The following is a 13,745-nucleotide window of genomic DNA, read 5'->3' as shown; positions in this document are numbered from 1 at the left end:
TATATATATATACATACATATATATGTATATATATACATATATATATATGTATATATATATACATACATATATATGTATATATATACATATATTTATGTATATATATATATATGTATACATTTATGTATGTGTGTATATATATATATATATATATATATATATATATATATATATATATATATATATATATATATATATATATGCATATATATGCATATGTATGGCTATATGCATGTATGTGGATATATACATATATATATATATATATCTTCTTTTTTTATCTTTTTTACTAGTTATATTACTATATTTTTGTGTATATATATATATTTATATATATATGTATGAATATATATATATTTATGTATGTATATATATATATATATGTGTGTGTATATGTATATATATACTGTATATATGTGTATATGTATATATATGTATGTGTGTATGTATATATATGCATATGTATGGATATACGCATGTATGTGTGTATGTATATATATGCATATGTATGGATATACGCATGTATGTGGATATATACATACATATATAGATATATATATATCTTCTTTTTTATCTTTTTTACTATTTATATTACTATATTTATAAATAAAGTTGGTATGGTATGGTATGGTATATTATTGTGTATGCACCTTAGGGTATCTGCTCCAATTTCGTTGTTCTTTGAACCTGTTCACTTTAATAATGACAATAAAACTTTATTCTATTCAAAATCAAGACTTTAGCTGATTTTTTTAGTGTTTGGAATATATGATCATATAATATTTGATGAAATTTAAAAACTATGAAATGACTTGCAGTAAATATACTTTTTCAAGTGAGGAAGTGTGAAAAAAGTTGTGGGGCCACATGTGTTGACTTTGATAGCCGTGCCTTGGAGGTGACACACACAAACATGGCGGTGCTTGGTGTTAGTGTTTGACAAAGTATTATTGGGAATAAGACTTATTCATGTTCTCATCAAACACTCCCCATCTTGTGAGAGGGACATGGACATCACTACTTGTTGTCTTGTCCTGTGCTGGGGCGCCATTGATATTTGTTGGGGGCGACAAGCCCCGCCCCCTGAAGAGAAAGGTGCCACGCAGATAGAAGGTCAGAGGTCAAAGTGTGTACGTGCGGGGCGATACTCCATATCATCAAATAGCGACCTCCCTGTTGTACCTAATCAAGTGTCCGCCACCAGTGGTTTCATGGCCTGTAGGTTCAACCCTGGAGCGAGGTCGTGTCAGCGTTGCCATGACTACTATCGCCGTTTGCCAGCCTTACCTCAGCAGCCTGGCATTGGCGGGGTCACAAAGCAGGCTGTGACCTCCAACTGTGAAAACAACTCTTGCCTTTTTTCTCTCGAAAACTCTTTCGATACACAAAGGCACGCTTTGATACTGCTTTCATATGACTTTGATATCGCTTTGATATTTCTTTAAAAAATATCTCTGATAGCGCTTTGATATCCTTTGATATCACTTTAAATATTTGATCTTGCTTTATATCCATTGATATCCCTTTGGTATCACTTTGATATCGCTTTGACATCCTTTGATATTGCTTTGATATCACTTGATATAATTTGCACATCGCTTTGATATCACTTTATATATATTTGATCTTGCTTTGATATCCCTTTGATATCGCGCTGATATCAGTTTGATATCGCTTCGACATCCTTTAATATTGCTTTATCGCTTTGATATCCTTTGATATCACTTTATTATCTATTTGGTCTTGCTTTGATATCCCTCTGGTATCACTTTGTAATTGCTTTGACATCCTTTGATTTTGCCTTGATATCACTTTGATATCGTTTTGATATCATATTGCTTTTATATCATATCACTTTATATCGCTTTGATATCAAAGTTATATCACCTTGATATCTCTTTGATATCCTTTGGATATCACTTTAAATATATCTTTGACCTTGCTTTGATATATATCCTTTGATATCCCTTTGATATCGCTTTGACATCCTTTGATATCACTGATATCTCTTTTATATCATCTGATATTGCTTTGATATCAACGTGATATCGCTTTGATATCACTTTATATATGATATCAAAGGCTTTTTCACAGCTGCCTTTTTTGGTGGGTTTTTTTAGTGCATACATAAATTATTTTTACACATGAGAGCGCAAAATTAAAACCTGATAATTCAAAATATTAATACAGTATGGCCTTGATATCACTTTGATATGGCTTTGATATCAAATGCTTTTTCCCAGCTGCCATTTATTGGGGTTTTTTTTAGTGAATGCATAACTTATTTTTACACATGAGAATGCAAAATAAAAACCTTATCTAATAATTCAACGTCATCAGTAAAATATACATACAGTATGGCCTTGATATCGCTTTGATATCACTTTGATATGGCTTTGATATCAAAGGCTTTTTCCCAGCTGCCATTTATTGTTTTTTTTTAGTGCATGCATAACTGAATTTTACACATGAGAATGCAAAATAAAAACCTTATCTGATAATTCAACGTCATCAGTAAAATATTCATACAGTATGGCCTTGATATCGCTTTGATATCAAAGGCTTTTTCACCGCTGCCATTTATTGGGTTTCACTCGTTTTTTGTTTACCAATTGTGCGTGCATACCTTATTTTGACACACGAGAATGCGAAATGAAAAACCTTATGTGATTATTCACCATCATCAGTAAATATTCATACAGTAAAATGTCCTTTTTCAAAATACATTTTGGATTTTACAGAGCTCAACTTTTGACACTTTCTACTGCAGAATGTTCAATGTCCCTCGTTGATGACGCAGCAGCTATCACCTGCGTGGTTCTTCATATTAAAAAAAGTACTTAAAGTCGTTTTAATGCAGGTTTTATGATGGCCACAGTTTGACACTGGAACAGACCAATTCGCTGTCAACTGTTTTCTAACACAAACTGCAGGTGGAGCTTTAATTGCAATCATTTCACATCATCAGTGAATATTAATATAGTACTCACAAGTCACCTTTTAAAATAAATGTTGCATTTTTAAAGTGCTTAACTTCTTTTTACACTTGGGAATGTTAAATTTAAAAAACATGTGTGAAGTGTGTTCCCTCATGGATAATACAGTATAATATTGTAATAATATTAATAATCGAGCTTCTTTTTACACTGCAAAAACAGAAATCTAAGTAAGAGTAAATATCTCAAATAAGGGTGATATTTGCTTATTTTCTGTCTGATAAGATAATTCTTCTCACTAAGCAGACTTTATGTTAGAGTGTTTTACTTGTTTTAAGGGTTTTGGTCCTAAATGATCTCAGTAAGATATTACAGCTTGTTGCTGAGATTTGATGACCTATATTGAGTAAAACATGCTTGAAACTATTTTTGTCCAAATGTCCAAAACACACCCAGCAATGGTGCACAGGAAGGCGGGGAAGAAGAAGGGAAAAGGCGGCCAAACTGGTCGAAAGTCCCAATTTTGTCCGAAATACCTCCCTGGGTTCCAGTCCCACCTGCAAAAAATGTCCAAAACGCACCCAGCAAAGTCCCACGGGAAGTGGGGGAGAAAAGTCGTCAAAAGTCCCCAGAAATGTTCAAAATGCCTACCCAGGTTTGAGTCCCACAAGTCCCGCCGCCGGCCACGCAAGTCCCGGGATGCCCAAAATGTCCATAACACACCCAGCCGAGTCCCACGGGGACGAGGGATAAAAGTCGGCAAAAGTCCCAAAAATGTTCAAAATACCTACCCTTAAGACTTGTGGCACTCGAACCCGGGTGTGATTTTTGAACATTTTACCAACGTTTCTCTCCACCTTCCCGTGGGACTTTGCTGGGCGCGTTTTGGACATTTTGGGCATCCCGGCCGTCGGCGGGACTTGTGGGACTCCAACCTGGGTAGGTATTTTGAACATTTTCGGGACTTTTGCCGACTTTTCCAAATTTTATCACCCCCCTCCCCGTGGGACTCGAACCAGGGTAGGTATTTTGAAAATTTTCGGGACTTTTGCCGACTTTTCCAACTTTTATCACTCCCCTCCCCGTGGGACTCCAACCTGGGTAGGTATTTTGAACATTTTCGGGACTTTTGCCGACTTTTCCAAATTTTATCACCCCCCTCCCCGTGGGACTCGAACCTGGGTAGGTATTTTGAACATTTTTGGGACTTTTGCCGACTTTTCCAACTTTTATCACTCCCCTCCCCGTGGGACTCGAACCTGGGTAGGTATTTTGAAAATTTTCGGGACTTTTGCCGACTTTTCCAACTTTTATCACCCCCCTCCCCGTGGGACTCGAACCTGGGTAGGTATTTTGAACATTTTCGGGACTTTTGCCGACTTTTCCAACTTTTATCACCCCCCTCCCCGTGGGACTCGAACCTGGGTAGGTATTTTGAACATTTTCGGGACTTTTGCCGACTTTTCCAACTTTTATCACCCACCTCCCCGTGGGACTCGAACCTGGGTAGGTATTTTGAACATTTTCGGGACTTTTGCAGACGTTTCCAACTGTTATCCCCCCCCCTCCCTGTGTGACTCCCCTGGGTGTGTTATGGACATTTTGGGCATCCCGGCACTTTCGCGGCCTGAAGATTTTATGTTAGAGTGTTTTACTTGTTTTAAGTGTTTTGGTCCTAAATGATCTCAGTAAGATAGTACAGCTTGTTGCTGAGATTTGATGAGCTATATTGAGTAAAACATGCTTGAAACTAGAATATCAACTGTTGCAAAGCTGTGTCATCAACACTCACAAGTATAAAAGTACTTTTTTAAAGTCATCATTTCTTACTTCAAGCATGAAAAAAAAATCATGATGCTGAGCGCATATCATTATGTCAAGATAATGGCACTAGCATTTACTTAAATTAAGAATATTTTTTAACATATTGAGCAAAAAGGTCTCTTTTTTTCTACCAAGAAAAGTGCACTTGTTATTCATGAGAATATACTTATTTTAAGTATTTTTGGGTTCATTGAGGTTAGCTAATTTTACTTGTTTTGTAAAGTCTTGACAAGCCGAATTCTCTTGTTCTATTGGCAGATAATTTTGCTTAGTTCAACTAAAATACCCCTCATTTTTGTATTTTTTTTTCTTGTTTTTGAACACTGACTTTTTGCAGTGTGTAGCTGCCATTATGATGTGCAGTGATGTTTTCAAACTACCGTAAGTGTTGAACTATACTAAGTATTTCAATGGTTGGAATCTGCGCTTTTGCATGATATACTAGTTACTATGGTAATCTAATTAGTTACTATGGTAATCTAATTAGTTACTATGGTCATCTAATTAGTTACTATGGTAATTTAAGTCACAGCAGCTCAGACGAGGCACCAAGCAGTGTGGGTGGGGAGTGTTTCCACAGAGTGTTTCCAGAGCCTGAAATGTGGGTGTCAGGGACAGACGCGGAAAAAGGTGATTTGTACAAAAAAGTTCTAAAACTTAGTGACATATCAGAGGTATCAGATTGTAGGTGTGTTTTGTTTTCCCTTCACGCCTGTGTTTACCCTATGTTTACCCTGTGTTTGTTGCTGAGATAGTCTCCAGCACCCCCTCGTGACCCCGATAGGGACAAGCGGTAGAAAATGGATGGATGGATGGATGTTGCATTTTTGTTGCGTTTTGCTTGATTGTAAAATATGTGGATGGAGAGGGGGTGTGACGTTCTTATGTTGTCAATATTCAGTGTTTTATCCTTCATAGTTAATATTGTAAATCCCACATTCTTTATTTTCATGTACATTCTGGGTGTCTCATTCAGTAACAACATTTTTAAAATTCCATTCCGTTTTTTAAGGCGGTCTGTCATAACGTTTTTAGCAGTCAATCAGACGTTATTGTGAGGTTTTGTATTAGTGTTCCTAAAAATAGATATACCGGCCCCCAGACACATTTTTTTTCGCAAAATTTGGCCTCTGGGTCAGGCCTGGTTTATATAGTGAGTCATACAGTCATGCATAACTCCCTACTCCTTTTTTTTTTTTTTTAATTGATTTTGCATTTCACAGCGCTTAACTTCCAATGTTTCATAGCAGCGATATATAATAATAAGTCTATATAATATCATGTTGTTCTGTTTCCTCATTAGCAGAAATACAAAGTGTCTTTGTCACCTACGGGGAGCCAAGAGGGCTAATTTGAGCTTTTTTTTTGCCCACTAATTGCCACGGTAACGAGCCTCCTGTGCCTCCACTCAGTGTGTGTGTGTGTGTGTGTGTGTGTGTGTGTGTGTGTGTGTGTGTGTGTGTGTGTGTGTGTGTGTGTGTGTGTGTGTGAGGACTAGGAGAGGATGGAGGGATGAAGACACAGTCCTCCTCACACGCGTCCAAGGTGTGAAAGAACGCGGCAGGCCAAGAGGAGGCAGCCCGGAGGAGTCCAACGGCGAGGAGCAGCCTGAGCTGTGAAAAAAAAAAAAAAAGACTGCGAGGAGGGGTAGGAGGATTCATCTCAGACCACTTTTTTTTTCTCCCTCTTTTTTTTTGGGTCTCCTAACTTTGATTAGAGGATGAGACGAAGGACGGGATAATTGCTGGACGTTATTCTGACACCTTTTATTGTAGTCATGTGATTTATTTCCACTACCTTATTACCACTCTTTTTAAAAGACACTTTTTTTTTTTTGCTACAACTCTGCAGGCAGTCGTTAAATGAGGAGGTCTGACGTGGTAACACCACCCTCATATTAATATGCTCCTCTTTTAAATGATTATTATCACCAGCAAATATTATTATAGTGTTGAGTGAACACCCTAACTTTTAACCACTGTATTAGTTACAGCTAGTTCATTCTAATGACATCATTCCAAGATGTACTGTGGTAGGGATATGACTTATAAACAAAAACAATGTAGAAAAAATATTACAAAAATATGAAATATATGTAATTCTTCTTTTTTTTTTACTGTAAGTCGTAGTCCTACAGCTGCTTTGTGAGATGACCCTGTCATGTAGCTGGAAACATATTACAAACAAACATTAGTACTATGCCGAAAAACATGAATAAATCAAATAAAAAATTATAAATAAATACAAATATATATTTTTTAAACGACAATAAAAATATTAAATATTTAAATATTAAATATGCTTCTTTATGACAACCCTTTCATGTAGCTAAACATTTTTTTAAATTAGAAACAGACATTAGTATTATGTCGCAAAAAAAGAAAACAATTATAAATAAAAGTTTTAAAAAATATAAAGAAAACTACAGTAAAAAATATGAAATGTGGATCACCACTTTAATCTAATTGGAGCCTGTCCCATCTTTTTAATGTGGCCCGTCCCATCATTCTAATGTGGACCACCACTTCATTTTAACGTGACCCGTCCTATCATTCAAATGTAGACCACCACTTTTTTTAAAGTGGCCCGTCCCATCATTCTAATGTGGACCACCACTTCATTTTAACGTGACCCGTCTCATCATTCAAATGTGGACCACAACTTTTTTTAAGGTGGCCCGTCCCATCATTCTAATGTAGACCACCACATTTTTTAAGGTGGCCCGTCCCATCATTCTAATGTTGACCGTCCCATCATTCTAATGTGGACCACCACTTCATTTTAACGTGACCCGTCTCATCATTCAAATGTGGACCACCACCTTTTTTAAGGTGGCCCGTCCCATCATTCAAATGTGAACCACCACTTTTTTTTAAATGGCCTGTCCCATCATTCTAATGTTGACCGTCCCCTCATTCTAATGTGGACCACCACTTAATTTTTATTGTGGCCCGTCCCATCATTCTAATGTGGACCACCACTTCATTTTAACGTGACCCGTCCCATCATTCAAATGTAGACCACCACTTTTTTTAAGGTGGCCTGTCCCATCATTCTAATGTTGACCGTCCCATCATTCAAATGTGGACCACCACTTTTTTTAAGGTGGCCCGTCCCATCATTCAAATGTGAACCACCACTTTTTTTTAAATGGCCTGTCCCATCATTCTAATGTTGACCGTCCCATCATTCTAATGTGGACCACCACTTCATTTTTATTGTGGCCCGTCCCATCATTCTAATGTGGACCACCACTTCATTTTAACGTGACCTGTCCCATCATTCAAATGTAGACCACCACTTTTTTTAAGGTGGCCTGTCCCATCATTCTAATGTTGACCGTCCCATCATTCAAATGTGGACCACCACTTTTTTTAAGGTGGCCCGTCCCATCATTCAAATGTGAACCACCACTTTTTTTTAAATGGCCTGTCCCATCATTCTAATGTTGACCGTCCCATCATTCTAATGTGGACCACCACTTCATTTTTATTGTGGCCCGTCCCATCATTCTAATGTGGACCACCACTTCATTTTAACGTGACCCGTCCCATCATTCAAATGTAGACCACCACTTTTTTTAAGGTGGCCTGTCCCATCATTCTAATGTTGACCGTCCCATCATTCTAATGTGGACCACCACTTTTTTTTAAATGGCCTGTCCCATCATTCTAATGTTGACCGTCCCATCATTCTAATGTGGACCACCACTTCATTTTTATTGTGGCCCGTCCCATCATTCTAATGTGGACCACCAATTCATTTTAGCGTGACCCGTCCCATCTTTCAAATGTGGACCACCACTTCATTTTAATGTGACCCGTCCCATCATTCAAATGTGGACCACCACATTTTTTTTAAGGTGGCCCATCCCATCATTCTAATGTTGACCGTCCCATCATTCTAATGTGGACCACCACTTAATTTTTAAAGTGGCCTGTCCCATCATTCTAATGTGGACCACCACTTTTTTTTTAAAGTGGCCCGTCCCATCATTCTAATGTTGACCGTCCCATCATTCTAATGTGGACCACCACTTCATTTTAACGTGACCCGTCCCATCATTCAAATGTAGACCACCCCTTTTTTTAATGTGGCCTGTCCCCTCATTCTAATGTTGACCGTACCATCATTCAAATGTGGACCACCACTTTTTTTAATGTGGCCCGTCCCATCATTCTAATGTGGACCACCACTTCATTTTAACGTGACCCGTCCCATCATTCAAATGTAGACCACCACTTTTTTTAAGGTGGCCTGTCCCATCATTCTAATGTTGACCGTCCCATCATTCAAATGTGGACCACCACTTTTTTTAATGTGGCCCGTCCCATCATTCAAATGTGAACCACCACTTTTTTTTAAATGGCCTGTCCCATCATTCTAATGTTGACCGTCCCATCATTCTAATGTGGACCACCACTTCATTTTTATTGTGGCCCGTCCCATCATTCTAATGTGGACCACCACTTCATTTTAATGTGACCCGTCCCATCATTCAAATGTAGACCACCACTTTTTTTAAGGTGGCCTGTCCCATCATTCTAATGTTGACCGTCCCATCATTCAAATGTGGACCACCACTTTTTTTAAGGTGGCCCGTCCCATCATTCAAATGTGGACCACCACTTTTTTTTAAATGGCCTGTCCCATCATTCTAATGTTGACCGTCCCATCATTCTAATGTGGACCACCACTTCATTTTTAATGTGGCCCGTCCCATCATTCTAATGTGGACCACCACTTCATTTTAACGTGACCCGTCCCATCATTCAAATGTAGACCACCACTTTTTTTAAGGTGGCCTGTCCCATCATTCTAATGTTGACCGTCCCATCATTCAAATGTGGACCACCACTTTTTTAAGGTGGCCCGTCCCATCATTCTAATGTGGACCACCACTTTTTTTTAAATGGCCTGTCCCATCATTCTAATGTTGACCGTCCCATCATTCTAATGTGGACCACCACTTCATTTTTATTGTGGCCCGTCCCATCATTCTAATGTGGACCACCAATTCATTTTAGCGTGACCCGTCCCATCATTCAAATGTGGACCACCACTTCATTTTAATGTGACCCGTCCCATCATTCAAATGTGGACCACCACATTTTTTTTAAGGTGGCCCATCCCATCATTCTAATGTTGACCGTCCCATCATTCTAATGTGGACCACTACTTAATTTTTAATGTGGCCTGTCCCATCATTCTAATGTGGACCACCACTTTTTTTTTAAAGAGGCCCGTCCCATCATTCTAATGTTGACCGTCCCATCATTCTAATGTGGACCACCACTTCATTTTAACGTGACCCGTCCCATCATTCAAATGTAGACCACCCCTTTTTTTAAGGTGGCCTGTCCCCTCATTCTAATGTTGACCGTACCATCATTCAAATGTGGACCACCACTTTTTTTAATGTGGCCCGTCCCATCATTCTAATGTGGACCACCACTTCATTTTAACGTGACCCGTCCCATCATTCAAATGTAGACCACCACTTTTTTTAAGGTGGCCTGTCCCATCATTCTAATGTTGACCGTCCCATCATTCAAATGTGGACCACCACTTTTTTTAAGGTGGCCCGTCCCATCATTCTAATGTGGACCACCACTTTTTTTTAAATGGCCTGTCCCATCATTCTAATGTTGACCGTCCCATCATTCTAATGTGGACCACCACTTCATTTTTATTGTGGCCCGTCCCATCATTCTAATGTGGACCACCAATTCATTTTAGCGTGACCCGTCCCATCATTCAAATGTGGACCACCACGTTTTTTTTAAGGTGGCCCATCCCATCATTCTAATGTTGACCGTCCCATCATTCTAATGTGGACCACCACTTAATTTTTAAAGTGGCCCGTCCCATCATTCTAATGTGGACCACCACTTTTTTTTTAAATTGGCCCGTCCCATCATTCTAATGTTGACCGTCCCATCATTCTAATGTGGACCACCACTTCATTTTAACGTGACCCGTCCCATCATTCAAATGTAGACCACCCCTTTTTTTAACGTGACCCGTCCCATCATTCAAATGTAGACCACCACTTTTTTTTAAATGGCCTGTCCCATCATTCTAATGTTGACCGTCCCATCATTCAAATGTGGACCACCACTTTTTTTTAAATGGCCTGTCCCATCATTCTAATGTTGACCGTCCCATCATTCAAATGTAGACCACCACTTTTTTTTAAATGGCCTGTCCCATCATTCTAATGTTGACCGTACCATCATTCAAATGTGGACCACCACTTTTTTTTAAATGGCCTGTCCCATCATTCTAATGTTGACCGTCCCATCATTCAAATGTAGACCACCACTTTTTTTAAGGTGGCCCGTCCCATCATTCTAATGTGGACCACCACTTAATTTTAACGTGACCCGTCCCATCATTCAAATGTGAACCACAACTTTTTTTAAGGTGGCCCGTCCCATTATTCTAATGTTGACCGTCCCATCATTCTAATGTGGACCACCACTTCATTTTAACGTGACCCGTCCCATCATTCAAATGTAGACCACCACTTTTTTTTAAATGGCCTGTCCCATCATTCTAATGTTGACCGTCCCATCATTCAAATGTGGACCACCACTTTTTTTTAAATGGCCTGTCCCATCATTCTAATGTTGACCGTCCCATCATTCAAATGTAGACCACCACTTTTTTTTAAATGGCCTGTCCCATCATTCTAATGTTGACCGTCCCATCATTCAAATGTGGACCACCACTTTTTTTTAAGGTGGCCCGTCCCATCATTCTAATGTGGACCACCACTTCATTTTAACGTGACCCGTCCCATCATTCAAATGTGGACCTCCACTTTTTTTAAGGTGGCCTGTCCCATCATTCTAATGTGGACCGCCACTTTTTTAAAATTGGCCCGTCCCATCATTCTAATGTGGATCACCACTTCATTTTAACAAAGCAGATTTTATGTTGGAGTGTTTTACTTGTTTTAAGTGTTTTGGTCCTAAATGATGTCAGTAAGATATTACAGCTTGTTGCTGAGATTTGATGAGTTATATTGAGTAAAACATGCTTGAAACTAGAATATCAACTGTTGCAAAGCTGTGTCATCAACACTCACAAGTATAAAACTACTTTTTTAAAGTAATCATTTCTTATTTCAAGCATGAAAAAAAAAATCATGATTTTGACACACTTGCCGCGATGATGTCATGTTATCGATGGAAAAATGCATTTTTAGACCACATGATTTGCCTGAGCGGCTAGGAGACCCCGAGAGTAACAAGCGGTTGCCTTGTTGCCTTTCCATTAAGAACAATAAATTTGTTTTTAGTATAAGTTTGCTGGTTTCAAGAAATGTAATGCCGAGCGCATATCATTATGTCAAGATAATGGCACTAGCATTTATTTCATTTAAGAATATTTTTCAGCATTGAGCGAAAAGTTCTCTTTTTTTTTCTACAAGAAAAAGTGCACTTGTTATTAGTGAGAATATACTTATTTGAAGGTATTTTTGGGTTCATTGAAGTTAGCTAATTTTACTTGTTTTGGAAAGTCTTGACAAGCCAAATTTTCTTGTTGTATTGGCAGATAATTTTGCTTAGTTCAAATAAACTACCCCTCATTTTTATAATTTTTTTTTTTGTTTCTGAACACTGACTTTTTGCAGTGTGTTACATGTGGCCTTCTGAGGGCCCTCCATTAAAATGAGTTTGACATTCCTGACCTATAAGAAATAAAATGCTTGTTCAGTTAAATACCGTTTTTATAATGGCCACAGTTTGACTCAGGAACAGATCATTGATTGATTGAAACTTTTATTAGTAGATTGCACAGTGAAGTACATATTCCGTACAATTGACCACTAAATGGTAACACCCGAATAAGTTTTTCAACTTGTTTAAGTCGGGGTCCACTTCATTTGATTCATCCATCCATCCATTTTCTACCGCTTATTCCCTTCGGGGTCGCGGGGGGCGCTGGAGCCTATCTCAACTACAATCGGGCGGAAGGCGGCGTACACCCTGGACAAGTCGCCACCTCATCGCAGGGCCAACACAGATAGACAGACAACATTGACACTCATATTCACACACTAGGGCCAATTTAGTGTTGCCAATCAACCTATCCCCAGGTGCATGTCTTTGGAGGTGGGAGGAAGCCGGAGTACCCGGAGGGAACCCACACAGTCACGGGGAGAACATGCAAACTCCATACAGAAAGATCCCGAGCCCGGGATTGAACTCACGACTACTCAGGACCTTCGTATTGTGAGGCAGACGCACTAACCCCTCTTCCACCGTGCTGCCCTAAATTGATTCATGATACAGATACATGCTATCTTCATAATACAGCAGGGGTGTCCAAAGTGGGGCCCGGGGGCCATTTGCGGCCCGCAGCTAATTGTTTACCGGCCTGCGGCACATTCTGGAAATGCTATTGCAAAAATAAAAAAAAACATTAAAAAAAGTGGAATGAGTTGCAATGTTGACATGCAGGCTGTTTATTTTTCTTTTGTCTATCTTTATTTTTCTTTTTTTGCCATTGCTCCAAAAAAAAAAAAATCAATGTCATAATGAATTATTGACCTATTCAAAGCTCCTTTCTTTGACAAAAGAGCATACAAACAAACCAAATAATAGTTGAAATGTAAAATCGACAGATATATCTGAAGTTGATCTCGTAACTTAAGTGTTGAAAGTAATAAAAATGTATCACTTTATGAGTGGGGCACCTTGTGGATCCCAAATATATTTAATGGGATTTTATTTATCTTTTCACTGTGATTACTCAAAAATAATAGTGAATTAAAATCAATGGTGTCCTGCATTATTGATCTTTTTAAGGCTCTAATTACTTCATCAAACATTGCTATCGGAATGTTTTGGGCAGTGGAGGAAATACTGCATATTTCAGTTTGATTATAAAACACAAAGTTATCTTTGACAGAAAAGGCATAAAACTTTTTTGTTTTTTTTAAACTTTACATCAACCTGAAGTTGATATACTAT

General features: G+C 38.5%; 1 long non-coding RNA gene across 1 annotated transcript in view; it reads left to right on the top strand.

Moving 5' to 3' along the window:
* LOC133639547 (uncharacterized) overlaps window positions 1-6,374 on the top strand; it is a 203,553-nt gene extending 197,179 nt beyond the window's left edge. The window contains exon 4 of the long non-coding RNA XR_009823817.1: window positions 6,260-6,374. This is a non-coding gene — a long non-coding RNA (uncharacterized LOC133639547). The remainder of the gene's footprint in view (window positions 1-6,259) is intronic.
* The last annotated feature ends 7,371 nt before the right edge of the window (window positions 6,375-13,745 follow it).

Source organism: Entelurus aequoreus, linkage group LG22 (assembly GCF_033978785.1).
Source record: "Entelurus aequoreus isolate RoL-2023_Sb linkage group LG22, RoL_Eaeq_v1.1, whole genome shotgun sequence".
In the NCBI taxonomy this organism is placed as follows: Eukaryota; Metazoa; Chordata; class Actinopteri; order Syngnathiformes; family Syngnathidae; genus Entelurus; species Entelurus aequoreus.
The sequence above is the reverse complement of the archived record's forward strand: the minus strand, read 5'-3'. Positions and strand labels throughout refer to the sequence as shown.